Genomic DNA, 27,663 nt, shown 5'->3' on the forward strand with positions numbered 1-27,663 from the left:
AATAGCAAAATGACAGTCTCTTCAACAGATGGTGCTGACAAAACTGGACAGCTACATGTAGGAGAATGAAACTGGACCATTGTCTAACCCCATATACAAAAGTAAACTCAAAATGGATCAAAGATCTGAATGTAAGTCATGAAACCATTAAACTCTTAGAAGAAAACATAGGCAAAAACCTCTTAGATATACACATGAGTGACCTCTTCTTGAACATATCTCCCCGGGCAAGGAAAACAACAGCAAAAATGAACAAGTGGGACTATATTAAGCTGAAAAGCTTCTGTACAGCAAAAGACACCATCAATAGAACAAAAAGAAACCCTACAGTATGGGAGAATATATTTGAAAATGACACATCCAATAAAGGCTTGATGTCCAGAATATATAAAGAGCTTACACGCCTCAACAAACAAAAAACAAATAACCCAATTAAAAAATGGGCAGAGGAACTGAACAGACAGTTCTCCAATAAAAAAATACAGATGGCCAACAGACACATGAAAAGATGCTCCACATTGCTAATTATCTGAGAAATGCAAATTAAAACTACAATGAGGTATCACCTCACACCAGTAAGGATGGCTGCCATCCAAAAGACAAACAACAACAAATGTTGGCGAGGCTGTGGAGAAAGGGGAACCCTCCTACACTGCTGGTGGGAATGTAAATTAGTTCAACTATTGTGGAAAGCAGTACGGAGGTACATCAAAATGCTCAAAACAGACTTACCATTTGACCCAGGAATTGCACTCGTAGGAATTTACCCTAAGAATGCAACAATCAAGTATGAGAAAGACCAATGCACCCCTATGTTCATCGCAGCACTATTTACAATAGCCAAGAATTGGAAGCAACCTAAATGTCCATCTATAGATGAATGGATAAAGAAGATGTTGTACATATACACAATGGAATACTACTCAGCCATAAGTAAAGGGCAAATCCTACCATTTGCAGCAACATGGATGGAGCTGGAGGGTATTATGCTCAGTGAAACAAGCCAAGCAGAGAAAGAGAAATACCAAATGATTTCACTCATCTGTGGAATATAAGAACAAGGGAAAAACTGAAGGAACAAAACAGCAGCAGAATCACAGAACTCAAGAATGGACTAACAGGTACCAAAGGGAAAGGGACTGGGGAGGATGGGTGGGTAGGGAGGGATAAGGGGGGGAGAAGAAAGGGGGTATTAAGATTAGCATGCATGGGGGGTGGGAGAAAGGGGAAGGCTTTACAACACAGAGAAGGCAAGTAGTGATTCTACAACATTTGCTATGCTGATGGACAGTGACTGTAAAGGGGTTTATAGGTGGGACCTGGTATAGGGGAGAGCCTAGTAAACATAATATTCATCATGTAAGTGTAGATTAATGACACCAAAAAAAAAAAAAGGCATTTCCTGTGTGAGACCTCCAGTGAGTTCTACACAAGGGTATAAAGGGCATATAAAAGTGTAGAAAAAGGGTCTGTTTGTGTTTATACAGAGGATCAAAGCCTAATTGGGCTACCCCGAAAATGAACTAAGATACGATATCAAAGAGAGCTTCCAACATCAGCACTCTCGGGAAGACTCATGCCAGAAGATGATCATCAAAAAACCCCAACAAAGATCCATGCACTGCTACACGTGTAGATGCACTCATCCCACCAGTTCCTGGACTTGCCATGGGAATGAAGAAGGAGATATCTAAGCCTGCCTGTGCATACAGTAAAACAACAAATTTGACTGGATCTATACTGTTGGAACTCAACCAAGAATTAGGAGAAGTGCAAATTGTAGCGCTCCGAAATCTTACAACTACAGACTATTTACTGTTAAAAGAACATAGGGGATGTGAACAGTCCCCAGGAATGGGTTGTTTTAATTTGTCTGATTTCTCTCAGACTGTTCAAGTTCAGTTGGACAATATCCACCATATCATAGATAAGTTTTCACAAATGCCTAAGGTGCCTAACTGGTTTTCTTGGTTTCACTGGAGATGGCTGGTAATTACAGGTATGCTTTGGTTATGTAACTATACTCCTATTTTGTTAATGTGTGTGCGCAATTTAATTAGTAGTTTAAAACCTATACATGCTGAAGTTACCCTACAAGAAGATATGTCAAAGAAATAATCAATCTTCCCATGTTTTCTTCCGCCTGCTACTTCTATAGCTTTTCTTCTTCCTTCCTAATTTCAACCCTTAAATAGAATTCGTTCCTCATATCAAATTTACCGAGTATCATAATTCTTCCAAGTGGTAAAGATACCTCAAGACAAATGCTGGGCATAGAAGCCACAAGGCATAAATCTGCAAAGAAGTAAAAAGCTAACCTTTTCAAACAATATTGCTTCTCTCTCACTTACCAGCTTTACATCTCCCTGTATGGCCCCGGAAGATGACTGGTTAGCCAGAGACGGGTAAGATTCCTCAAGGGAGGAACAACCTAAGACAGGCACAGTCACAGGGGGGCCATCAGGTGAGAAATTGGGGATCAACAGAGGTGAGGCTTAGAACCTCACCCCCCCGTTCTGAGAGAAATCTTCTGCATACGTGGATGTTTTATTGCCCTTGTCTAGCTTGGATTAACACATAGTCTACAGGCACACACCTGATCATCTACACATGCTCTCTTATAACACTAAACTATGTTTTCTACCTTTATCTTGTATCTACCTACCACTTCAGCATTTTATTAAAAATAATAATAATAAAGAGAGAAATGTGGTATCCACATATAAATCAAGTATAAAAATCAAATGAGTATTCATATTTGAACTGACTGTTTATAGTTCATAATGCATGAGCAAAACCAAAAGTTTCTGTGATGACTGCCCTTGTACTGCTCACCATGTAACTTATTCAATATGTAAGAATTTGTTCTCCATGTAAGAACTTGTTCATTATGCTTCAGAAGATTGGAGACTGACGAAAATTAGGCTTGGGGTGGATTAATGATTGTGCATTGAGCATTGACTCCCCTATACAGAATTTTATTGTTGTTAACATTCATTTGATCGATAAATATGAGAGATGCCCTCACAACAACAAAAAAAAGTACACACTTCCAATTGTAAAATAAATAACTGGGATGTAATGTATAGCATAAGGAATATAGTCAAAATATTGTAACAACTTGGTATGGTGATAGCTGGTACCTAGAATTATCATGTATATAAGTGTTGAATCACTGTGTTGTACACCTGAAACTAATGTAATGTAATACTGTGTGTCAACTACCCTTCAATAAAAAATAATTATCTACAAAAAAAAAAAAGTATCAGTAACAAATTAGTTTTTTCAAAAATATCTATCACCATCAATAATATGAAAAGCTCATATACTGGCTCATTTAATCCTTACAACAATTTTATGATGTGCATATCATTATTAGCCATATTTTCAGGTGAAGATACTAAAGCACAGAGAGGTTAAGCAAAGTTAGTCAGTTAGTAGATTGAAAAATCAGAAATTCAATCCTAAGCATTCTGGTATCAAGACATGTCTTTAACCACTACAATAAACTGCCTCTACTAAGCCCAACTTTGGAGGCTGTCTGAACATAGGTGGTAGAAAATCTGATCCATGGTCTTGTCTAGAGAACAAAGGTGTCAATAGAATGATCCTTTGATTTCCCTGATGTCTCAATGCTCTCATCCGATTGCCAATGTAAAACAGTGCTGAGGCTTATCCAGTCCTGAGAAGATAGTATCATTGAACATCATCTTTTGTTCCATCCTTGGAGCTCTCATGAATCTTCCATTTTCTGGTTTCTTCTCATTGCCAAGGTTCTTCAAGTCTTGGCAGCCTCACTCTAGCTGGAGTATTTAGGATCTAAGGTTCTAGAACTCAGTCAAGTCACAAGCAATTCATTATAGATAAAATCTTGTGATGATATAAGTCACAATCATGGAAAAAAGATACATGTATTGAACGTCCACTCTGTGCAATGACCTGAATTCTTTTTTATATGCATATACTATACTAAATTTTTATTGTCCTACATTTTAAATCCACTTGATTTGGATTATTAAAACTCTTATACTTTTGCTGACATAATACTTGGATATTGGTTTAGAATATGAATCAATTTTTCCACAATCAACAAAGAGATTGATTGAGTTTCTCTAGAATGTATTCTATTTGTCCTTTGCCTTTGCTATTCCTTTTACTGGGGTTACTGTTCTCCTCCCTGACAGGCAACAAAGAGAAATGGATAGAGCAAGGACTTTAAAGCCAAACTTTAGGATCTGATTTTTCCATCTATCCATTCATTCAACCAATAATGAGCATCTATGATGCATGAAGACACTGTTAAAATTGTTGAAGATGTAGCAATAATTGAGATGACAAGCTTTCTACTCTCATGGAGTTTATATTTGAGGAATCAGATATTATGCAAATACACAAGTGAGTAAGAAAGTACAAATAAGTGCTATGAAGGAAATAAAACAGAATAATGAGATAAAGAGTGACTGATAGAGATTAAATTGTATATCAGGGAAGGACTCTGAAGAGGCAGTAGTGGAACTGAGATCTGAATGCCAAGCAGGAAGTAGACATTTAATAACTGGAGTGAAGAAAATTCCAGGACAAGAAGCCTTCTATCATTGCAGAAAAAGGAAAAAAGATCAATTTAAACAAAAGAAGGGTAGATACTAATTGACATGAGTGGGAATTGAAAGATTAGCAAAGTTCAGGACTATTTCAATACAGTGACTCTGTGATCTCAACTCTTCTTTATCTATGTATTAACCTCAACCTGAACTGGTGGCAAGAGAGCTTGGAATATCTGATAAAAAGATTGTCCCTTGATGTTGCTTGTTTTAAGAGCATGAAAACATTTCCCAGAAACCTCTAGCAAACTTTCCCTGTGTGTCACTAGCCTGAATATGTGTCATCTGCCCATTCCTGACTCAATCCCTGTGACTGAGGAAATTTCTTGTATTGTTTTGCATGGGCATGGGGCCTAGTTCAATGCCTAACTAAGGATTGGGAATAGCACCATGGACTACAATGACTCAAAATTACCATAAATTTCAAAATTAGCAGGAGTCAATCCAGAAACCACGTGCTGCAATGTAACCAAGAAGACACTTGAACCAAAAAATGAATGCTATCAGGGAAAGGCTAAAAGCGAATGGAAGCTAGATAGGAAGTCAACAATGTCCAGTTAATAATAAATAAATAGCTCGTGCAGAAATAGCTCCTCGATCCATTCAAGGAGAAAAAGGAGGTTAAAAGTGACTAGGGTACTATTAGAGAAAGGAGAATGATATGAAGTGGAGTCACAAGGTAGATGAAGTTTAATTCTTCCAGGTATTCATAGGTCATGGTGAGGAGTTCAGATTTTATTTAAAGCATGATGGAAAGACACCAGAGTGTTTTAAACAGGAGTAGCATGATGGGGCTACAAACTGGGATAAACTGCTTGTGTTGGGAACAAAGGATAGTGGTGTATCACTGGGTCATTTGGAGGCAAATTTACCTCTCCTTTCCGAATTTCATTTACCATGTTTTAAAGGAGAAATGGTTAGATTGTATTACAACGGGCTATTTTAAATTGCAAATGAAAAATGTGTAAAATTGCTTTGGAATTCTGTGTTAAATAAATAATATATGCAATATCACTCCTTCAGAGTCTCACTCAAACATGTTAGAGCCTTTCTGTCCAGAGCAGCCCCATACTGACTGTTCTTTCCTATGGATTTTTATGATGTTTCATGTCCATAAAAATCTTAAATTTTATAATTACAACAATTTAGAGTAGTGTATACATGTATAGTATATTACAATTTAAGAGCATTTTAAAATATACACATTCACACATACCAGTTATGTGGCATACACATATCTTCAACCAAATTTTAAGTCCAAGGCATATATCAAAGTTTTTAGCACAATGTCTGCCACAAAATAAGTACTTAATAAATACCACTTTACTTTCCTTCTATGGGATCTCTTCCTACGCTAATACTTGTAATGTTCCTCTTCTCCCCTTCCTAAGAATTTAGTCCACGTCTAACCAAGTAGGGAAAACAAAAAAGAGGCACTTAATCAGTTGTTATTAAAGGAAATGTGGGCCATTTAAACAATAGAAACTTTAAAATTAGCAGTGCTAATCTTACTATGTTGATGGATAGTGATTGCAATGGGGTGTGCAGTGGGGGGACTTGATAATATGGGTGAATGTTGAAACCACAATGTTGCTCATGTGAAACCTTCATAAAGTTGTATATCAATGATACCTTAAAAAAAAAACTAGCAGTGCTAAAAGGGAAAAAAAGTAAATAACAAAGAAATTTTAAATAAAAACAATGAAATTTTATGTTGCATAATCATTAGCTTTAAATGACTAGTAGATTTTAATAAATTTTTAAGTAACTCTTTGGTTCTTTCCTGGAAGTTCTTATAGGAAAATCTGGAAGCAGCTAGCACATTGTTTATATAAGTTTTGAGCATGAAGAAGACAGGAATAACCAGAAAAAAGCCAATATTTTAGGTAATTATTCAGGAACACAACACATTTCAAAAACAAAAGGGCAGAGCAAAGCTCATGCACCAAGGAATGAATCACTTACACATACCCTGCACCTACTGTACATGTTCAAGGAGTTTGAGCATCTGACTTTCTCACACACTCCAGCTGAGACATTAATAACCTAAACATCCCAGATTAAACAGTTCAGGCCCTGAATCACTTTAAGCCATGTAAAGCAATAAACCTTCAAGATAAAAGACAAATAAAATGGCAGAGTTCACTGAAAAGCCATGTGCAGACCATGTTTATGTTTGATTTATTGAACAAAGGTTGAATGCTAAAAGCCCCTTGTGTTACCCTTCTTTGGAAATATTAATACAGAGTTAGTAAGATCTTACACTGCACAGTGTTAAGAAATAAACATTATCAATTTTCCTGACACTGTTGAATGCAGCCTAAATTCAATTTAGGACAAATTTTGGGAGTAAGGCTAACAATCACAAAAGGAATAATATGAGATCAAAATGTAATACAAATATGCTTTATGACTTTACAAGTGTAGGCAAGCTGAAGGCTCATAATTATATAATATTGAATGCTTAATTTTATTTTCTGTGATGCCTCTACAAGCCATTAGTTGTGAAAAATATTAAAGAGCGCACATTTCAATACCACATAATTAAAATAAATGTTGGTTGCTATATTTTGCTTACTTTGTATTTGTGATTTATACATTTTCCTGAATACAGAGTTAAAGCAATATATATGCTCAGTAGGAAAAGCAATATCACCACTGTATACTCCACAAATCACTACAAAAGTGTTGCATGCACTACCATTTACTTAGAGCAAATGGTTGTTTTTCTATAAACACATAATTTATGACAGCATCAGATGCAATCTGCATACTAATGTAGTCTTGTATTTCACAGAATAATGGTTTACTGGTTTTCTCTCTCTCCACAAGCACCATCTCCAACTACTTCTATCCTCACTTAGATCTCCACCACACAAGTGTCTGTAAATATACCAAAAATAGTGGAAAACAGCCATGGAGAAATACTTCAAATCATAAGAACATGCTAAGCCCTAACAATTCTAATTTTTATTCAATCACTTTATTCCTACAAACAAAAACACAGATCCATTGCCACACAATTTCAAAGGCCTCCAGAATAGTTCTATATAAACTGTTAAAACAGACTATACAAAGTAAGTTGCCAAATTCATGCAGAGGAAGTTCAAAATAGTGATATTCAAATAATAAAGAAAAGACTAAAAGCTAAAAGCAAGGATCCAGACTATGTCATCTCAAAACAACAGGATACTCTTCTTTTTATTTGCAGAAGTTTATATGAATATTATGCACCGAATAATCATGCTTTAATTATAGCTTCATCAAAAGACATACAATTACCTGTATGCTTAACTTGTGTTACCTGCCTTATACTCATCTTTGAGAAGAACAGATATATAATACAAAGGCTGGCATTGTCACAGCCTAGTGGCTTGATGCCAGAATCTGTGACGCTGCCTAGCAACCTCCCAATATCACAAAGAATAAACAGCGTACTGGTGGTTTGAGGAGTACAAGACATAATGAAAATTCACATAAAGTAAGTGATTTTATAAAGGGCAAATATTCTTTCACTTAATATATTATACTCAAGCCCATTAAAGATATCACAAGCTGATGAAAATGCAAATGCAATGTAAGTTGAATTCTGATGACCAGAAAGGTTTTTATTGTTTGAAAGTGATGTGGTTTTCTATATTGTTATCTTTATTTTATTTTGTCAAAACTATGATTCCCCAATATGCTTATAAAAGAACATACTAAAATATACTTCAGTAAATAATTTTTTAATGATCAGACTTGAGACCTGTAAGTAATTTATTAACTAAGCCAAACTAACTGCAAGAAATCATTGATTTCCCATAATTTGTGTGCTTTCATGAGATCTGCTATAAACTGAATTTCATGCCTTCAAAAAATCACATGTCGAAGGCTTTAACCCCCAATGTGATGGTATTGGGAGACTGACCTTTGGGAGATAATTAGGTTTAGATTTAGGCCGTGACATTGGGTCCTCATGATGGGACTAGTGCCCTTACTTAGCTTATAGGTTCTCTCTCTCTCTCAATCTCTCTCTCCAACATGTAAGGACACAATAAAAAACCAGTCATATACAAGTCAGGAAGAGAGTTCTCACTAGAACCAACCATGCTAGTATCCTGACCTCAGATTTCAAGTCTCCAGAACTGTGAAAAAATATGTTTCTGTTGTTTAAGCAACACAGTCTATGGTATTTTCACTATGGCAGCCTAAGAAGACTAATACAAGACCTCAGTAGGAACATTAACTTCCTCATAATATATAGGCGTATCATCAAAAATAATTACTGGTTTCTCCTCATGTTCATTTTCATCATTCTTCTTAACATAAGTATGATTTTTCAAGACTTCTATTATCATATATACATTATCATTATTTTTATGGATTTGACATGTAATAAGCCTTTTTTATACCAATCAGTATTCCTAGACTACTTAAGAGAGCATTTTAAATTATATAAATCAAATAATGAACATTGTTAATTTATCTTTAACATCAAAACTTACTTGAGCCAAAATATTTGCAAAATTTATAAGAAAAGGAGTAATCTTTGAAGTAAAATTCAAAAATCAAAGCAGTATTTCAATTAGAAAATGGACATTTTAATAATGTGGACATTTCAAAAGTACTATTAAAGAAACCACCAAACCAGATAGAATGACTAAGCATCTTGGTTTGCCTGGAACTCTCTTGGTTTGGGCACTTAAAAGTCCCCCATCCTGGAAGACCCTTCAGTCCAGGGCAAACCCAAACAGTTAGTCATCTGTCAATATATTATTATAACATTGAAACAATAGTTCATGAAGTAACTATGGTTCTAATTTCCTAAGGACCCAGAGCAAATAGAGATTTTCATAGTTAGATATCTGCATCAGATTATAATTAACCTTTTTTCTATATAAATTTTAGAACCTTATAACTAAAAGGGACATTAGAAATTAATTTCAGCAAGATTTATTATAAGTAAACAGATTACAGTTTACAGAGATGACAGTTTGTAAATCAACTATAACAAGAACTCTGTCCTCATCTTCAATTAGTTCTCATGGAACTTCTTGGGAGTAGTGTAATAAAAAATAATGTTGAAGAAATTCCCAATGGCTCCAAGGCGATGAAGAAATTAAAAAGTACTACACTTTCATATAAAACTCAATGCAATTATTAGTAGAATCTTATTAGGAATTTTCCTCAATTCATAGGGAGAAAATACCCAACAATTGCTAAGACAAACATGAAAAAGAAGAGTGAAGGAGGAATTGTTTGTAAGATATACACCATAGAGTAACAGTAGTCAATTCCAGATGGTACAACTGGTCTAGGAACAAATTGTTTAGGAGAATATCAATATATGACCATGGAAAAAATGAGAGGTCATATCCAAGGCTGTTAATATGAAAAATGTGGGCACAGGGTGCTTATGTTGGAGGAGATGGGGAGAAGGAAGAGAAAAGTGCCTATTGATATAAACTAGACATATGCTATGATTCCATCTATGAACAAATACAAACATATGTGTGTGTATGTATACATTTATTTATATACAGAGAGAGAGAGAGAGAAAGATGCCTCAAAAACATGATCACCAAAATGATAATGGTATTTATCTTAGGGTGAAAGGAATGTATATGACCTTTATGTTCTTCCATATAGTATTTTAAAAACACACAAACACAGTAGGTACATAAGCCCTATTGATTTCTATGCCTCAGAAAATTAAGAACTAATGGGTAAATTTGTCTTACATTATATGAAGAAAAATATAAGGCATCCAAAAGTCCAGATGTTCTTTCCATTACAAATTTTCTGCTTGACAATTAAATTGGTCTGTGAATTGGCACATTTGAAATACAATTAATGTAGATGTTATGTATGAACCCACTCCTAGACACATCAGGATACAGAAAAAAATTACAAAAACTTTTTTTTTGAATTTAAAAGTAACACACTATAAAACTCTTGCAAAATAATTTTTAAATTGAAGAAAATAAAAATTACAATTAACTAGTTTATACCCTCTAGTATGTATATGTGTAAATATATATCTGTGTGTTTGTGTAAATATATATATGTGTCATATTATATATATGGATATATACAAATATATATGTGTATATGTTTTCAACCTCTGTTTTTTTCCTTGGTGTGATAAACAGCTTTTCATACCATTAGTGATTCTTACTCAACATTGTATGGCAAGGCTGAATAGTACTACATGGAATGACTAATAAAGATTACTGTAATCCAACTTGGGCATGTGTAATGCAATTTTTCTCAATTTTTTATTACTATGAATAACACAGCAGTAAATATCTTTCAAATAATTATTTGGGTGCATCTCCAGTTATTCTATGTGACCAAATAATTTTTTTACTTTGATTTTATCTTAAAGAATGATTGCTTTTAGGGCTTTTAAGTATATTAGGGCAAATTACGTTAGAGGGTTGCATACTCAAGAATACCGGAAATTGTCGCTTTTTAAAAGATCTTGGGCAACTCATGTCAAATTATTTTACCGGTAAAAATATTTTAATAAAAGAATGTGTGTGATGTACTACTCATATAAGATCATTTTTAAGTATCTTTTCAGTATTTATACAGAAAGATATCTGAAAAAGTGTTCATTATATTTAGATGATGCTATTTCTAGATGGTAAAGATGTCAAGTGACTTTTTTACTTTCCAATGTTTCCTTTTCTTAGTTCCCTTCTAAATTATTTATAAAGAAGATGTAGCTTTTTTGGAGTTTTTTGGATAATGACCATTAGTATTTTATTGTACTTGTGTATGCTAATTACTAGTTGTTTTAATGTTTTATTTAAAATATGTCCCCCATATGAAATCAGAGATTAAAATATTTGACAATAATCATAGTATATGATTGCTATAGTAGTAGTAGGAATAAGTACTTTTGAATTATTGAATAATGTTCACCTAAAAGCATCAACTCATTTTATTGTTAATTATAACCAAACTGCCAATTTCTATGTTCAGAATTCACCTAAGTACAAAATTTATTTATATATAAAAACCTGATCCAATTGTACTCAACAAGACAGTGTAAAAACAGCTGGATTAATTAAAATAACCATTAAGGAAGCAATGTTTGTATAAGTGCAACAAATATCTTTTGGCCTTTTATCCTTGAATAACCTACTGAACTTCAGCTGGCCACCTATCCATTGGGCATTTATATTTATATTACAGTTAAAACATATGCATTCTAAAACGATGCTTTCTATTGGTGCCACTTGTCAAGCAGCACAGTTGTATCATATGTTTGGTTTCTAACCTTCCCTTTACTTGCTTTTCTCTCTCTGTAACATATGTATTATGAAGACAGTCTAGCAGTTAGATGATACTAACCTAATCAACAGTTCTTCTGTTTTAGCTAATGAATCAACTTAGGTTCTTGTTTGCCAGCAACAGAGCTTAACTCTAACTATATTAAGTGAAAATGTTGTTATTAAACTAAAACAAAAAGTATGTTATTAAAAGCATTTGGTAGATAGGACCACTCAATGATCAGCAGGACTCTCACTGAGAGCCAAGTCTGGAGAGACAGATATTATTGGCTAGAACCCAGAGAGCCACAAGAAGTAAGAAAACAGGACACGGGAACAGCCTGGCCCAAGATGATGCTGACATTGCTGCTGAGATTAATCATTTCTGACCATTTCTTCAGTCTCTCAAGACTTAAAGTCCCTAGAGAGGTAGAGTCCTGTGGGCCATACTTAGGCCATCTGATTGCTCCTTATGGATAAGAGGCTGGCACCTAGAAATAACTGCTCACCATGAACCCCTAATGGAGGGGGGGGACAATATCCCAAAGAAAATCAGGGCACAATTAGAAATGGGAATAGCTATTGACAACTAGCAGTGAACAAATGTTCACTGTAATGGATGGAATTTAGTGCTTCTCGTGACTTCCTCCCTTGTCTCATACCCTAATTCTTATACTAGTCTTTTTCAAACTGAAGACTGCAACATATCAGTGAGTCATGAAATCAGTTTTGTGGATCATATCCATCTATTTAAAAGTAAATTTGAATGGAGAAGAAAATACCACAGCACATTGCATCAGGAAGTTTGTAAAACTTCCATTTCTTCAATATGTCTATAGGATGAATGTGTGTTTGTACGCACATGTGTGAATGTAGGTTATAGTCAAAAACATTGAAAAAACTTTATCCTGGCCCTTACCAGCATGCTGCAGAACCGACAATTATTATGTATTCCCTAAACTAGACTATTACAGTTTGAGAAGGGCAAATCCAATTACATGTAATTGGTATTAAATGAGGCCTCCATGATGAATCACTGCACAGTAAGTAGCTTAAGTTATAAAGTGATTTCATCATTTGTATCATCACATATGGTCATTAAATTTTATTTGATTAGGACAAATAATCTGTGCAACCATTTATTTGATCACAAATATTTACCATCTTGTCTGAAATTTTACTAGTGCTACAATAAGAAAATTCCCATATGTGGCAAATTTTCATTCTGAATATATTTATATCATTGTAATTTCATTAGTTTATATTGAGTAAGTCAACTCTCACTTCTTCCATGAGATTTTTCTCCAATTGCTATAATCCATACTGATTGCTCTCCTTTTACTGAACTCCTCTGTCATCATAATCCCTGTATTTCATCACATAACTATAACACCTTACCCAAGTGAAACACACCTCAAAACTAGGTAGGGATAAAAGACATCTCAGTAGACCAAATATAAATCACAAATCCCATACATTAAAATTAGTGCATTTTATTCATAAGCAAATTCTCCAGAATCTAGTCTGAAGGTAATTCTTTCTGCTTTATGCACAATCCTACTAACTATACTACCAAACACATGAGAGACAATCAGTAAATAATTACTGAATAAATGAGTGGATGAAAGAAAGAAAAAGAGGTTGGGGGTGGGAGGGAGGGAAGAAAGGAGGAAAGAAATGGGGGAGCAAGAGAGAGGCAGGAAAAAAGGAAGAGGAAAGAGAGATTTCTGAGTCCAAAGCAAACTGTAAGAACCAAAATGCAAGAGTGGGAAATAAGAGAGAGGCAAAGAGTACAGCCCCATTTCAAAGTGGACATCAATAACAAGCTCATGCATAAACACACATGCATGAATTTAAGAACACAAAATTCACAATAGTTTGGGGTTATTTCAAGTATGACCAAACAGAAGAAAACATTTCAATAGAATCTGAGTGTATTATCCAAAGAGCAGTTGCTCATAATGAAGGCATTTAACCTTCAAAGAGATTAAAATGTGTTCTGTGTATTCTATTAATAGCAAGAAATGGTGATATTTTAGAATTTTTAATATCTAATGGCTAAAAGTTAAATATTTAGTTACCTCTGTCTAGTTGAAAAATGGTGCCCAAAACACTCTTTCCCCAAAGGTTCTTTGTAGCTAAATTTTACTTCTAGCATTTCATCAAATTCAATTTCACCTATGTGCCTTGACTGTAAATAATTTAAGGATAATGAACACATTTTGTACTTATTACTTGAGATGTTTCATAAAGTATTAGTTGAAAACAATGTCAGAGGAGTGTGAACCCCATATATTGAAAATATATAAATGGATAAATATTTCATTCAATGATTGGATAAATTTTAAATAGTATCCTTCATTGGATAAGCTAATTTAAATTAAAATATCAATAACAAAGAATTCTGTGAATGATTAGAGAACTTATGACAGTAAGCATTTTATGAGGAAGAACAGTCTATTTTGCTAAATCAAGGTCCCTACAGTAAATACATACCTGTGTTAAACTATGGACTCACTCAGAACTAAATCCTGTGACTTCAAGAGATATGGATACAAATACCCATCTGGCTTATTAACCATATTTAATGAAAAACAGAATTCTTCGTAAATGGTTTACATAACACCTACAGCTCATTTTCATGAAAAATTTATGCAAAGTGTTTCACTCATATGACTAATTTGTGTCAATTTGGATTATAATCCTTACAAAGAACACACAATGTAGGTTTCCAAATAAACAAAGAATAAGGAATATATATGTGAACCCAAGAGAAGCTAGGGAGTTTCCGTGGGTTTACGTGTGTGGAGGGGGATATGGGTGTTGGGGTGGGTGTGGGTGTGGGTGTATGTGGGTGTGTATCATCTCACAACTTTGTCTTTTAAAAAATATGGCTTTATCAAACTCTGCTTCACCTTAAAATGACTATGGTTTTATACTAAGATTTATTTAGCTGAAATTAGAAACCTTATATTAGGGAATATCTGTGGACTCTTTTAGTTTCTCAAATAGTAAAGATTATAATTAAGTCTACAAACTGTATAGCAACTCTATTTTAGCCCGATACATATCAAAGTATATATGACTGAGAAAAGGATTAAAATAGTCTTTGTTTGCTTTCTTGTAACAAATGGGTATGCATATTTCTAAAATGAATATATTTTAATACATGCATTTTCAAACGGTAGCAATCAAGTCAAAAAACAATGAGTCAGTAAAGATCAAAGAAATTTTTCCTTCCTACCACAATCTGCTTAAATTAACTAGCAATGGTAGTCTCCAGGACTTCACTAGAAGTAGGGATTCTGACAGCTCATTTTGTTATACTGTCAGTCTCTCCTAGAAATAGTGCTGGGGTTGAAATAGTAATTTGTAGTCTAATGGATTTAAATCAACAGAATATTGAAAAATGATACTGTATAAACAAACCAACAGATGTCTTTTTCTATATGCAGGGTGTTTGCTTTCTTAGATGTCCTCAAAACAATCTTAGGTATGTGCACATGTAATTGCTAAATTTCACAAAAATAAAAATATATTTTTTATAAAAAGATGCAAAATTGCTTCTGATATTATATCACTTACGAGATATTTTCCACAGGATCCTTTTATTGAGCAAGAAATCATGTAAAATACTTTTTTGGAAAAATGAGAAAATGCTAACCTAATATAGCAACAACTCCCAAGAGGACAAGTAGCCAAAATTACACACCGAGAAGACAGTGGAAAAGAACCGGAATTAGCACATTTGCCAGCAATGGGACAACCTTTATTAAACCAATCCTATTCTGCTTTACATCAATAATAAAATCAGAAGGAAATATTAACAGTTTAATCACTACAAACTGAGCAACATCAAAGCATTTCTACCTGATGCTTCTCAATCTTTGTCATAGCTTTGCACACATAGAAAATGATGCTACTTGTATAGCAGAAAGAGATAACCCAGCAAGATAACTGACTCCACAACTCCAACCACCATAGGCTGTCCCAGGGCTGAGGAGACAAGCACCAGTCTATCAAACACAGAGATTAAAAATCTCTGTCCTAACCAACTGAAAATGGAAACATGTTCACTAACAATATCCTAAGTTGACATACATAGCTGTCACATCCTTAAAAAATCAATTTTATTTAATTAATAAATAAAAAAATTTTATTAGTCAATAAATATTTAAAAAAACAAAATGGATTTCCAAAATTAATTAATACTAATTAAAATTATTGACCAATAATGAAATTAATTATTCATTGAATTCTACTATGAACAAGGCTCTATGTTTAATGATTGAACCAAATCATACCTCCATACAGCTAAAAAAAAAAAATTATTGAGCCAGCAGGCAGATTTGAATACCAGGCTAACTTTGAACATCTTCCTGTAGAAGCAAAGTGCAATGAAGGACTTGACTAAAGGATAAGAGTTAAAAACAAACAAATACAAGTTTAGAAAATTTCAAGACAGTTATGGAAGATGATATTAGAAAGATGGCTTAGTCCCAAATTTGTTTTTTCTTTGTATGGGGAAGACAATGAGTTGATCTGAAGAGTTTATTGAGTGAGGCCCATTTAACTATTCACTAAAGCGTAAAGAAGGATGAGGAAATCAATTGATGGTGGTATTTCAGGGAGTTCAGTAGGGCAGCAAAAACACCAGAGGATTTATAAAGGAGAGAAAAGCCAAAGAACTAAGGTGTGGTGAGTGTGAGGAAGTCAGGGATTCAAGGACAAGAATGAAAAAGAAATGAAGATGCAAAATACGTAATAAGAGGTAGAACAACACAACTTTATGGTTAATCAGCTATAATTATGAACAAATAGGAAGCAGAAAGAGAAATATAAGATGTGTACAGGTTTCTGATCCAGGGCTTAGGAAATACATGACATCCTTATCGGAGTGAATTTTTTTTTTTAATGACTAATTAATTAGATTTTAGACAAAATATCAAGACATTCAAGAGTTAGACAAATATGTCGATCTAAAGCTTGAAAGAGAGGTGATAATTGCAACTATAAATATAAATGAGCATTCCAAGAGAAACAAAGTCATGTTTAGTGAGTCAAATTATATGAAGTCTTAAGTCTTAACGACAATATTAATAAAATGGAAAAATACATATAGGTTCAACAGGATGCCACATAAAAATGTTTATCCCACAATCTCTTCGAACAGTCCACAGATTATTCAAACAACATTCAGCAAATATTAAAATGTCTACTGTGGCAAGACTGGGAAATACTGTAGAAAACAAGATTAACATGGTACTTGACCTCATGGAGCTTATAGCATAATGAGAAAGACTGGCATTAAACAAAATGATATGCAAATAAATGTAATTGCTAACTGGGAATACATACTGTGAATTTAAATTTAAAATACCATGAGATATTACTGTCAAGTCATAAAACTTGCTATGTACTAAATTCATGTTCTTAAAATATTCAAAGAACTATATTATATATCTAATATTCAAAGTTGACCTTAACTAAAGAATTGATTTATTTTCAAAATTTTAATTGCAAAACCATTTATTATACTGAGACATCTACAATTCACATGAACAAAATAACCAAGGCTGAATCAGGTATCCCTTTCTAGAGCATCATAACTGCCTTGACCTCTCATTCCTGAAGCCTGTTTGTTCCATCATGTACCCCAACGTCCCCTCAAAATATTCCTTTAAAAAATAAAAACCAATTCCATACATAAAATTTTAAATTCTCACAAATACTTATCTCATATTTCACTTTTATTAAGATGAAACAGGAATGAGTCAAACTCCCTTTCTTAATTTACTAATTTATTTATTAGGGAACAGGGGAAAAAATAACTCTCAAATCTTACAGAGTTGAAATAATTAGTTCAGAAACAAATAACAGATTAGGTTATAGCAAGTAATTTCTTAAGAGTTTAAGAAGACCAAATTTCAAAATTCATTAAAATTTTAATATAACAAGCCAGAGAATCATGTAACTAAAACAGATTTTTCTTTGATAAATAGGGGCATCCTTCAATATTAACCTCAATTAGAAACAGGCCCATGACACAATAGCAACACAATTGACCTTCATATTAGGTTGCAAGTCCCATAACATGCTAATTAAATGGTGTCAAAAAGCAATCACTGCTGCTGAACCAAGAAGTTCATTCTAAATACTGAGAGGATAATTCTACCCTCTAATGTTGCTTTTCTGAAATCTTAGACACACCACTTTTGACAGAAGTTACATGCGTGTTAAGAGTTATAAAGAAGGATGAGACAGGTGGAAACTTATTGAAAGGCAATTCTATTAAAATCATTCATTTTTGACTGTTCTAATAAGGATAACCATGTATTTTATTTAATTCAGTAGTCTGTGAGCTTTCTATTTCAGGGTGGGAATACATTTTGTTTATTGAGCAATAGAGAGACCTTTATATTATTCAGTTGTCTGTTTTTCTCAATTGATTTTTAAGAATTATGTTTGGTTCTAAATTTTCTAAATGCTATTTTTCATAGCCTGCTAATGTTTCCAGGTTCAGTATTTGAGGAGTGAAATTCTTTCTTTCCCTATAGATATTTTTTTGCTTGGCTAACATCATCTATGATAACCCTCAACTTCTGTATCTAGTCTTTCTCAAAGTATATGGACCCCAACATCATTACTTAGTTCTGATTTCAGACTTATGATGAATTTTTTACTTATTTCTGAAAATAACCCACTGAGACATGAGCCAAAAAGTTATAATATCTAGGACTTTCACTGTTTAACTTAGAAGGTAAAAAAAAACAAAAAAATTCAGTTAACAAAACACCCACAGCTGGGTAACTAAGATAGTAGTGTTGCAGTATTGGAAATTTTAAATCTCCTTGTAAGTTACTTGTTTACAGAATTTAGTATTAAAAGAAATAAAAGGAATTTATAGCAATATATTGAATTTACTTTATCCTAAAATAAAATGGGTTTTATTTACTCAAAAAATAGACTAAAATGATCTAATATCTTCACTTCTCACAAAAGTAGTGGTACGCAAATGAATGAAAAAATTCTCTCCTGCAACACACTTTCCTTAAAATTGAATTATATTCGAGTCCCTTCTTGTTATCCCATAGTTAACTGGTTTGCATGAAAATTATGTCTAAATGAAAGAGATCTACAATTACTATGATAATTTATCATCTAGTGTGTTAGACTCAGTATGGAAATTAAACCTATTTAAGTAAAATCACTTTATATCTCATCCTTTTTAATAATCAAATCAATGGTCTTATAAATCGTTAACAGTATAAAAATCTCACTTCATCATTCTTACTCCAAACACAAAGTATTTTTCTTAAAATTAAGTCAGTTTTCATTCACATCTCATGAATAATGCTCCCTCAATGTATATGTCATTTATTCAGCTTTAGCTGAATTAAGTTAAAATACGGGCTGGGCAAAGTAACCGTTTCCTGAAAAAAATGTCCAACTTCAATCTATGGTTGAATTTATATTAATCTTTAGCCAGAACTTAGCCTTTCTTGGCTCTTTGAAATTTGAATTTAAGAAGTTAAGATAAAAATATATCCATCACTCACTTAAAAAATATAAATCATTATAATCATTCTTTAACCTCTTGAGCAAATGCACCATCTCCGTTCTAATTTTTAAAAAATCTGTGAGAAGGGACTAAATGTGGTATTATCTTTCCTGAGACTTTTTATCTATCTATAAGGCTTTTTCCATCTGAGGTAACGCTGTGGTAGCATTTTGTCAATACAGTGGCATAAGTCTACTTATAAGGAATTCATAGTCTGATCTGTTATGGAAAAAATGATATGGAAAACATAAAAATGTGACCAGACATACACTTACATTATCTTCCCAGCTCATCTCTGCAGGTAGCACAGTGTCTACAGTGAAATGAAGGAGAAGATCATGTATTCTCTTTCTTAGTGTTTACCCTCAAAATTCTTTGAAGTTGCTCTGGTTTTTTTCTGAAGAAATCTGTCCCTTTGTGGGGCAGCCACACTCTGCTCTGCGGGGAAAAGGAAGCTTCATTTGAAATAAAAGTACCTTTGTCTTCCCCTTCCCTCCATCCCTAGCCTTACTCTGAAGGGGTACACATGTGCCTACATGTTCAGACATAAGGTAGCCAAAGTTACTGTGAACAGGATAGTAGAAAAATCTAATCTCCTATCCAGCTAACACCCTTCTCAGAAATCCTTTATTATTATTATAAATCATTATTAGATAATGTAAGCTCAAAAGTGTGAAGAGATGTGTCCAAGCTATCCCAATTCCCTATCCAGTTTCATCTTAGCTTGTTGCTCCACTGGCATCCTTAACCATAAATGCTAGTCCTAGAGCAGTGTTCTGTCCACACCAGCCAGCAGCTAGTAACCTGCCATGTTCTTTTTTTACTTTGGGCCTTTGATCCCACCATTCCTTTTCCTGCTCCTGGCTCTTCTTCGGGATCCTTCTCATTTCAGATACTTCTCTTCAGAGATACCTTGCTGCACCAACCTACCTAAAATTACCCACCCGTCTTTCTCCTAACACATACTTATTGCAACTGAAATTATCATCTTATTTGTTCAGTCATCATCTCTCTTCTCCACTAGAGTATACGTTCCATGAGACAAAAACCAAAATTATTTTCTTTACCCCTCCCTTTATAGTATAAAGTCTAGCACAACAGAAACAAAGACAAAGGAGCCACACTTCCATCCACTAGAAAACCATGGGAGAAGCATCTACTTGAGTAAACAAGCCTTAAAAAAAGGCAGAATTGAACAAAAACAAGTTTAAAAAAATACATATATATGAAGAAAGGGACAAAGTAAATAATTATAAAGCCAAACGCTTCTTCAAGAATGTAGATTTTCAACTGGGATAGGGCTCAGCTTTAACAAAGTTTCCAGAGAAAAAAATATTTCAGGAAAGGGAACATCTGAGCAAAAACTTGGAAAAGGCAGATGTTACATTTGGGAAATAGCTGGCTAGAACACAGAAAATGGAGAGAACCAAGGATAAGCACTAAATAAGATAAGGACATTTCAAACCTCCTGGCTGCATCCTTTTCTCCAATTCATTGCACCATTCCCTCCAGTTTCACTGCCCTCCTCTCCTGCACAGAAATCAAGATATCACTTCAGTCCCTCTCTTTCAAAGAATCTCACATTCAAGTTTGGCCCTTCTGAAGATTTAGTCCAACTGTATGTCTACTCTTTTTTTATACCTGAGCTAGCAAAAATCTGTCCCCAAGCATATCTGTACCTCTAAGTGCTCAGTGTTTCTTGAAATCCTTTTTCATTTCCTTTATGGTATTTACCTAGAAAATTTCCACATCCAAGCTACTGCTTGTGCAATCCAGACATTCTTCAGCTTATGTCTGTGTGCCTGCAGATGTCTTTGTTATACTCTTAGCATACATCTTACACAGCATGCATCACAGTATTGTCCTCATTGGACTGCTGCTGTCCTCCACTGGACTTTGTGTTCTTTAAGAATTAGAGCTATGTTTCTCATTCACTTATTTTTTTTCCCTGGCACAATTTATGATACATACTAGGTGCCGAATATGTATTTTCTGATGCAATGAATAAATGAATGACTATAGTACAATACATAGGACAGAACAGGATTGAAGAAGATGGAATTCCAAGTTAAAAGTTTGTATTTTTCAGCATTGGGGACTGGTTAAAAACTTGAAATAATCATATCTATGTTTCAAGAATAATTCTGGCAGTAGACTTCTGACAATGTCTTAATGGAAAACAAAGTGCAAGGGAGAGATGGCAAGTAAACCACTCAGGATGCTATTACAAGTGTCCAAGTGAGGATGATATCGGCTGAATTAAGGGAATAATAGAAGGCAACAGCAAAGAAGTTTGAGTGGTAGAATGATGGGTTCAGTTTATGTATTGGGGTATAAAAGAATCAATAAGCTATTGGGAATATAGGTCTGGAAATAAGAAAACTTAAAAAAAATCACAGAATTTTTAGAATTAGAAATTAGCTAATACTCCCTTTCCTGCCTCTATTTTAGCTTTTAAAACAGGTGTAAAGGTAGATCTTTCAGCCCAACAGAATTGCATCCAATTTCAGTGTCATCTGCTTCAGTTAATGCCATGGGAAAGATAACATTTCCAGGAAAGAAGCTCTACATAAAAGTTTGTGAGGCACCATGGTCTGATTTGGAAAAGTGCCTCTCAAGAAAGTGCCGTAAGTCAAGAACAGGAAAGGGGAGCCAGGAAAGGAAACAAGGGAAATGGAATGGTCTCAACTGAACCCAGGAGACGTGGGTTCAATCACTCCATTTAAGTTAATAACTATTTTTTAGCAACTACTCAGCACTAGGAACCATACTGGACTCACAGGCCACAAAGACCAATGGCAGAATTGCAAAAATTCACACATTTATCATTAGCCAGGAACTCCTGTAAGCACCCTACACATATAAATCTGCCACCCTTTGAGGCTGAGAGACCAGAGTGGTTAAATAATTTGCCTATGGTCACCTAGCTAGGTAGTGTTGGATGAGGATTCAAACCCAAGCAGTCTGTCTCCAGGTTTGCTCTTAATTCCTGTGAAATATTGCCTATAAGAGCTTGAAGTACAAGACACATGTGCAAAAAGGAGTTCAAAAATACCTTTGAAGTTCTCTAGGATTTATATCAGTTTATTATGACTTATCTCAAAACACTGACACTCTGATTTTGTGTTAAGTAATCAAGGAATTCACTGTTTCTTTTAATCCATACCTCCTAATAACTTTCTATAATAGTCAATCAAGATTCATCACATATACAGTGAATAGTTAGTGCAAAACCTAGCTCTAGAACCCAAATTTATATATGAAAGCAAGTAAAAATATTTCCAAGAGAAAGACAGAAGATGGATCTGAGATAAAGAAACAAATAAGGAAGAACAGAGTGCCAAAGACAAAAATTTTATTTCTCTAGATTTTCATTAGGCTACTTTTAAAACAATATCCAAACGTTCACTTCATAGTACCTTCAAAGGAACATTAGGTATTTGGGCACTTTGTTATATGTTGGCTGAACTTTGCTGTCAGATTGTTAAATAAGTCACTTTCAGTCTTTATACTAAAAAGATAAGGGGAAAGAGAAGAAGTAGAAATTAATGGAATTTTCTCCTTTGCGTTTGCAAGTAAGGGACTGCAGGGACTTCACATTGCTCTACTCATCTCTTCTCCATTCACCCTGTCTAAAGTAAGTGTCCTTGTATTATATTTTGAGAGAAAAAAACAAACATGATTTAATGTGTTATGTTTGACAATATTCAATAAAGCAATTTGTATGGTTGAGAAATGATTTCCTCTCACAGTAACCGCATGTGTTTAAAAATAATTTTATAATATAGTGCAGTTCTTTAAAAACTGGCATAGATATCATGCTTAAACAAATCTTCTTTGCTTCCAGAACGGAAAGGAGTAGTTTAAGGATCATAAATATTAAAAGAACAAAATGATACATTTTTTTAATCAGAGAAAATTCATTGAGGCTTGAGTATGAGTAGAAAACCATCTGCATTTTCAGGAAGATTATAAAAATCAATCTATACACTTTTACATTTAAGTATCTGAAATAATTACTATGCCTGTACCACATGCTAACACAATTCAATCCAGTTATTATATTATAAAACCAATGTATATTTATAATGTTTAAATTATATATACAAATACTTTGGATAAGATCAGGTTTACCCAATCAATATCCTTCAAAGGCCTAGAATTCTAAGTAGCAACTCTGTATAGGCATCATTGTAAATAGTGTGTATCATGAATATATGCCTCCTATGGTTTGTGCCATTTTTCTTTGCATTTATTTTGCACTAATTAAAGATGCATATCTTTCTCATTCTTTATATTTAAAATACTTAAGCTGAATAAAATTAACCATCTCTTGAGTTCTATATATTATTTTTCAGAACCAAACATGTCAAATCCATAAATGAATTACAATATAAGAAAAATGGCACTAAACTTTCAACTAAAGTCTAAATGAAGTTTCCATTGGAAACAAACAAATATACAAATTGCTGAGGGGGAAAATGGCTTTAAAAATAGTTTGAGGATTTAATATGGGTAACTGTTGAACTACTGTGTTATATGCTTAAACTAATATAAGATGCATATCAATGATACTTCAATAAAAAAACAAAATTTGAAAGTCTCTACTGGTACTAGGTCTCATGTTCAACACACAAATGTCATATCCAGGATTAGCCTTTATAGGGGCGAAGATATCAAAGTCTACAAGTTCCAGGCAGATAGTTAAAGAGGGAACAGGGCACGTGAGAACTGCGGCAGCCCAAAGAGAACAAGCTGTGACTAAAAGGAGCTCCCACCGACTGCCATATGACAAAACAGTCTCAGTGCTGTTGGATCATCTTTAAAAAAATAAGATTTTAAATAGTTTGGGAAACCACCTGTTTATTAAATATTGATGACTAACTTTTCCAACTGAATTTTGTTCAAGACAAATCTTGGCCTCCAATGCTTTCCTGATCACTAAGTTTGATCCCTGAACAAATGTTACCTTCAGTGAAATCACTATGTGGTTGTAGGTTAATGTGAATCCATATCTATCAGTTTAAAATACTGTGTGATAGGAAACACTAAAGTTATTTCCAAAATTCCTCAGAAAAAGAAACCTATGTGCCTTTTTTTTTTTTTTGCTCAAAAAAATGTTCATGGATTCCTAGAGGAAAGACTTTGAATCTTGCCACAGATGTTTGTGTCTAAACTAGACTTTAAAAGAAAATCTTAGTTGTTTTACAGAAACTATTTATACATAATAAATGTTAGCAGCTCCATTTACAGTAGTTAAATGAAGCTACATATCTTAATTCAAAGGAAGTGGCAAATAGGAAAATACAAAAGCCAATCATCTGACTTTCATGTTATTCTATACACTAAATAAAAAATCGAGAGCAAAACATCTGTAAACAATGAGTTACTGAAAATGGCACAACATGTATCTGTCAATTTGCATACCAATCAATTGAATTATACCAATCATTTCACATACCACAGAAAAGGCTGTGCTCTAACAAAAGGGGTCAAGCTATTTTAGCCTCTGTAGTGACCTACACAAAAAGGGTGCTTGTAACACAGCAAAAATATTTCTCTCACTCCCAGACATAGCAACCCACTGAATTTATAATACATTCCTACTTTAAATACTATATTACTTTAAGAAATATTGTATCTAATGTTCTTAAATATATTGTATCCAAAAATCCAGTCTATTGGGCACATGGCAAACACCTCACTTGTTTTGAGGTAAAAAGAGAAAACCCCATCTTGTAGCACCACAGTGGTGCCCCTTCAACCATCTTTAAGGATATTCTTTTCCAATACCTCTCAAATCTATTCTCTTGAAGTTTGGAGAAAGGTGGTCACTAAAAGTGAAAAAAAAATGCCAAAATTTTTTTTAGTATATCCAGAATAGATAGTCTAGCATTTCAGTTTGGGATATTTAAGTATTTGTCAGCTTTATTTTGCACTTGAAATCTGTAGCCTCAGTAAAATAAAAATGAGACAGGAATAATTCTAACAACTGTTTCATGTTTATATGCTTAAGTCTGGGTGTAGATGCATAAAAGGTAAGGAAATAAGAAATTGGAGGATGAAACTCTGGAGTAAATCAACATTTCAGGCTCAAATGGCAAGAGAAGTAGTCAAAGGTGAGAAGAGCAGGAGAGATTAATTCCATGAAAAGCAAGAGTAGAGAGACGTTTGGGAGGAAAAGTGTTGAGGGTGTTTTGATTCCAAATTGATTAGGGTGGAGATGGGAAAGATATGACCTAAGAAGGTTATTCCTCAGGGAGTGGGAGATCAAGTCATCTCTGAGAGTTGGGCTGGTGGGGTCATACCAAGCAGGGGTCTATTGTTGATGCATCTGTAGTGGCATTGCAGAGTTCATACACTCAGCCCTTAATCTTCTATTCCATTTGTGCTCTTCTCCCTGGTCTGGGTGATCTCACCAATTCACAGATTTACATTTCCAACCCATACATTTCATCTGGGGAGCAAACTCATGCACTAAGCTTTGATTTTCTTTTCAAATCTGCTTCCTATCCAGTCCTCCCCACAGCAGTAGCTGGCATATCCTTCCTTCTAGATGTTTATACCAAAAACCCAGAGGGATCCTCAAAGCTGCCCCCACTGACCCCCTACACTCAATCGTTTAACAAACCCTGTGGATTCTACCTCCAAGGGGCAATTCAAATCTATCCATTTCTCTATCACACTGCTGTCACTCATCTCTAACTTAACTACCCTGAACTACTTACGACATGGTCCACTTCTTGCCTGGGCTCCCTGAAACCTTTTCGCCACACCACAGTCAGATGATATCTTAAAGAACTGAATTTTAAATTATTCCTCTCTATCAAATCCTTTAATAACTTCTCACTGCACTTGTAATAAAATCCAAGTTCTTTAATATAGCCTATGATTCATACAAGAACTCATCCCTGGGTACCTCTCTAGAAACATTCCCTTTGCTTTTTTCCTTTATTCCAGGAAAACTGGCTTTCTCTCAATCCTTTGAAATGACAAGGTCTCTCCTACTTCAGCACCTTCCCAGTTGCTCATCACCTGTGGGAGTACTCCTTTCACCTCTTCAATTAACTAACTGTAATTTACTACTGAAGAGTAATCACTTTTTCAAAAGAGCTGGCTCTGCCCCAACACTCTTCAATGTAAATTCCCCCCAGTTATAATCTCCCACGATACTCTTATTTTCCATTATGGTACTTAACCACATTCTTATTTCTGCATTTATTTATATGTTCCTGTGTGTTATAACTAACTTCAACACTAGGCTGTAAGTTCTTTATGATCAGGAACCATATCTATTCTATTCACTGCTTTATTCCTAGTGCCAGAGACACTACCTGACACATGCAGTAGAAGGAATTCAGTAATTTTTTTATTGTGTGATGCTGAATTAAGTAAATAAACACTCAAAATAAAATGAAAACCTTGAAAGAAAATTTTAACTCAAGCTCTGCAATAGCATTTGGCATGAGAGCCTACAGGGATGATTCCTGGTGAAGGGCTTCATGGTGGCACATCTATGGAGCATGAGATGAATGTAAAGTCTACACAGGCCTCTCTTACCAAAAGAAGCAGTACCTCCTTCTGAATCTGAAAAGACTACCCTGCAATAACTTCACATTTGAAAGTTGCTTCTAAGAAGATACCAATTCTCATTAATTATTACAAGCTCTTGTTTCTTCTATACCTACAATTAGAGTGAATACCAACAAACTTCAGGAAAGTCTAATCCAGGAGAAGATTGCATATGTTTCAAAAATTTGCAAGATTTTGCTAGCATATTTGGGTGGAAACCTGAAGAGTATGTTTAATAATAGATTCTAAATGTTTTCAACTAAGGTAAGTAGAATAAAACACTCAACTAAGTTTGAGTTTCTTATATATTTAAACATGTAATGAACATATAACCCAGCAGTTCCACTTCTAGATATTCAGTCAAAATAAATGAAAACATATGTCCATGAATACTACTTATAAATTAATGTTTATAATAGTATTCAGAATATCCAAAAAACAGAAATAATCCAAGTGTATACCAACTAGTGAATGGCTATACAAGCTTTAGTATATCTATTCATGGAATACTACTCAACAATAAAAAGAAACAAAAAAAATAAAAGCATAAAATTAGGTTAAGTGAGATATGATTCCATTTAATGAAATTCTAGAACAGGCAAAATTAAACTACAGTAATTGAAATCAAATCAGTAGTTGCCTAGGGCAGGGAGTTTGAAAGATTAAT

The 27,663-nt window shown here is 34.0% G+C and overlaps 1 long non-coding RNA gene across 5 annotated transcripts in view; it reads right to left on the minus strand.

The window, feature by feature from the left end:
- LOC118932334 (uncharacterized) overlaps positions 1-27,663 on the minus strand; it is a 925,389-nt gene that overhangs the window by 702,298 nt on the left and 195,428 nt on the right. The window lies entirely within an intron of this gene.

This window comes from Manis pentadactyla, chromosome 2, assembly GCF_030020395.1.
Source record: "Manis pentadactyla isolate mManPen7 chromosome 2, mManPen7.hap1, whole genome shotgun sequence".
Lineage (NCBI taxonomy): Eukaryota > Metazoa > Chordata > Mammalia > Pholidota > Manidae > Manis > Manis pentadactyla.